The following is a 4,261-nucleotide window of genomic DNA, read 5'->3' as shown; positions in this document are numbered from 1 at the left end:
AAAATTCAATCTCTTTTTCGCTCCTGAGAGAAATATCCTCATAAGGTTAGCTGCCATTAAGTTGCTTAAGCCTCTGTGTTTACCAGCTAGCTGCTAACTCTGTCTGCCAATTTGGTTTTGGGCATTGGCAGCGTACCTATGAGTACAAGAATGAACCAAAACAATAAACTCAGTGACACAAAATAAAAAACCCTGTTAAGCTGTGGAATACTGCAGAATTAACTGCAGAACGGAGTCTTGATTCTCCACACGTTTGGCTCTACAAGTAACATGTAGGTCTGAGATCCACTGTTAACTTAAAAGCATTGATTAGAGCAGATTGAAAGAATCGGAGATGGGAAAGAGCCGGTTAGGAGGAGGGAGAATGTGTGTCATATTCCTTGTATAAATGTCTTCATGCATTCAGGACACATGCTCGTCTGTTGGACGGGGAGATAACCTTTATGATGTCATTAGCAGTATCTGGCAGCACTCAGGGGTTTTCTGTCTCTCACACGCACACACACACACACACAACACACACACACACACACACACACACACCAAACCCCACAGCTTTATCGCACCCCAGCCCTTCAAAAAGGGGCTTATCACTAATCGCAAAGTCATGATTTACAGCAGTGGAACACCCTGCAGCGCTCTCACACTCTCTCTCACACACACACACACACACACACACACACACACACACACACACACACACACACACACACACACACACACACACACACACACACACATTTTCTGATTAACTAAACACATGTCAGAGAGACTTGTAATACTGGGAACAAAGCCAGGTCATCTGCAGACAATATTCCTGGATGCAGATGATATAAATGAAGCTTGTTGCAGAGTTGACATAAAGGCTGAGTACTGAAGACAATTGATTTTGTAGATGGTTTGTCTTAGTTAGGTTTGTAGGAACATGTTCAAAAGGACTGGACCTTTTCTTAAATCACTCTTCATTCAGTTTTAAAGGCAGACTGTACATTCTACACAATTAAAAAAATAGGTAATTGACGTTACAGTAAAGTGATTTAATCTTTTAACTTCACATTTAAAGGGGACATTTCTTGAAAAATGTAGTTTTTTCAGTGCTTGTGAACAAACATTGAACACACATTTAGGGAACTAGAATGCCGACTAACCCACAAACTGGGAATTAGGACAACCCAGTCTTTGTTGGCTATATGGATCATAAAACAGATTTGGCTCCTCTTCGTATGTTACATGCCGGCTAATAAGAATATACAGTGCTGCTCCTATATACAAGCATCTCCACCCACGGCTTGAAAACTACAGAGGTTCTTTAAAACGGTAAGATGTACTAACTTTGAGGGCTCATGCTCTATAACCCCTTGATCCTGCACTTCCCATCATGCAGCTGGATAGCATCTTTTGTTTAACCCTCCCCACCTGGTACCTGTCTCTTTAGACTCCATGCCCACAGTTTGTTGAAATGGCTTTCAATCAGAAAGTGTAACCCTGATGACATCACCAGGGTTGTTTTTTAAGACTTTAGAGTGCCCCTTTAAACTCAAAAGTGAATTACAAAGAACTAGTAGATGGAGACAACCTTAGCTGACCTTTCCTACACAAAATGACGATATGTTTTTTACTTTTGTCCCCCTGACGTCTTTTGTTACGATACAATAAAATATTTTATTCACAATCCAGAAGAGCGATCATATTTTGATCTGGACTGAGGACCGGGACAAATGCAGTGTGTGATTTCTAAAGTTAGTTCAGAGAGTCTACAGATGCAGTAAAACATATCATCATAACTCTCCATCATGGTAACCAATAGGCCGTCTGGGGGAAAAGGAGCATTCCTGTAGCCTGACTCCCGCCTCTCATTTTCACTAACAGGACATTGCACTGGGGAGATTCTGGCTCGGAGGAAACAAGGAGCCCGCAACGCAGACACAACAACTCAAAGAGAGAGATGGAGGCGAGGGATGGAGGGTGAAAGTGAAGAGGAAGAAAAGGGAGTGAGAATAACAAGACCAAGAGATGGAAGATCCGCCAAAGTAGTAGTCTCTGTTTTTCTGTTTTACTCCGAGGGATGAGGTCCTAGAGATGTGAAATTCAAGTCATGGAGTGGGAGACGTGGGACGAACACACACACACACACACACACACACACACACACACACACACACACACACACACACACACACACACACACACACACACACACATTCACCAGTGTTTATGCAAGCAGATGCTGCAGACATACCTGATGGAAAGACCATTGTGCAGTGGTCTTTCATCATCTTGCATCATCTCATAATATTACAGAGCCCGGTAATGTGAAGCTCGCCTCTGAAATAATAGTAATAGCAGCCTAGCCTGAGGGACTCAGTTATGTTATAGGACTCGGAGTGGATGTCATTCACGAGTGTGACCAACTCTCTCGATGCTTGGAACATGTTGCACTCTTTCCATACAAGATGCACTCTGCTGCTGCTCCAACCACCAAACCACATTACAGCCAGCCAACGCAAACACAGCGGGGGGGAAAAACATTGGTTTAAATGACAATGTGAAGACAAAAAACGCCAATCTCACCCGATTGGTTTGAGGCGGTATTTCACAGATATCAAAGGATTGAACTGATTCAAGGAATGGACACTGAACACTGGTTTATTGGGTGCTATAATGAATCGAGGCCCTCCTGCATTTTGGCGCGCAATGTCTGACTTCCTGAAGTCAGGTGTGCTGCTTCAGTTTCCTCTCGGAGGAGTGAGGATCGAGGAGAGAGGAGGGAGGAGGGATCTCCGAGGAGCCATGAGCCGAGGACGCACGAGAACAGCCTTCCAGGAAGTGTTTTAACGGCCGACACGTTGTGTGATTGGATGCTGCAGCTGATCGGACTGATCAGACTTCTATCAAAACATCACTGGAGTTTCAAACCAGAGTGAAGACAGATCAGAGACTAAACTCAAGCCGTATATTTGATTAGTTTTCTGACTCACCATCTGGTTTAAATAGATGTTAATTGGGTCTCAACAACAAAAGGACCACAAACACCTTTCTTCATTTACTAGAAAGAACTGTCTTTTCTTGATTTGATATTTCCCTCAATAACTTTTATTCTGGATAAATTAAAGTCAGAGGAGAGCGGGACAGACCAAACATTTTTTACGTCTTTCATCATCATTTCATTCAGTGACCTGAGTGTCGGGTTTGATGAGTTTTATCATTTCAATTTCCCCCGAAACATGAAGCCTAATAGATTAATTCCAGAGAAACCATAATCATATTCTGGGTTATTTAATAATGACGTCACAATCAATTTCAAGACGCAAATAATTCATAAATAAGACGAACGCACTCCGTTGGTATAAACCGGTCCGGTTGCTTATAAACAGAACACAGAACAGTCTGTTAAAGAGGCTACAGAGAGAACACACCTCTACTCTGGCAGTGATGATGACTGTGTGTCTTTACTAGTTATTAGTATTATTAGTTACTATTATTAAGTACAGAGATCATGTGTACAGACACAAACTCCGTCAAAAGTCTCTCCAGCTGTTGAAGCCGACTGACAGCTGATCCAGCTGTGATCAGCTGATCCGCCTTCATCAGAAACAGACGTCGCTTCACGTGACGCTCAGAGAAACGGACGTCTCAAGTCTCTTAAAACATATTTCCTCGTTTCCTCTCTCCTCGCATGGTTTCCAAGGAAAAGACGTAAGTGAGGGAAGCGGGGATGCAATTCAGAGACTTGGTGTACCCCGTGTGGTTCTCCCTCTTCTTCCCCTTTGAGGCTCTGTCAAAGCCGCCACTCTTGGTTTTGCATTACCGCCTCCTTCTGGAGGCGAACCACACGAACGTCCAGTCTGATCAGTCTACTTGCACTCAGAGAATCAAACAGTCATCTTCTGCCAGACCTCCCCACCCCACTGCTTCCACACAAATACACTTGTTACACTTGTCTCTTAAGGTCTTTTAGAATACTGTAATCCCGTCTTTGTACTAGAGAGTTTCGACTGTCGTCCCGTGGCACTGATCACAATAAACATAACTAAATCAAACTACGTGTCATGATCACAATGACCCCCCTGTGCCCAGCCTTTATGCTAAGCTAAGCTAAGAGGGGTTACTCAAGGATGTGACTTTTTGACACAACTAACAAAGTGCCCTTAGTTGTTACACAGATTGAAGTTAGCTAATTAACAACTTAAATCTCTGCTTCTTTAGAGGTGTATTTGGTTACATTCCCCTGTTTCCAGTCTTTGTGCTAAGCTAAGCTAAC

Source organism: Cebidichthys violaceus, unplaced genomic scaffold (genome assembly GCF_023349555.1).
Source record: "Cebidichthys violaceus isolate CVI_PGR_0920_01 unplaced genomic scaffold, fCebVio1.0.p SCAF_95, whole genome shotgun sequence".
NCBI lineage: Eukaryota > Metazoa > Chordata > Actinopteri > Perciformes > Stichaeidae > Cebidichthys > Cebidichthys violaceus.
Note: the sequence above shows the minus strand (reverse complement) of the source record.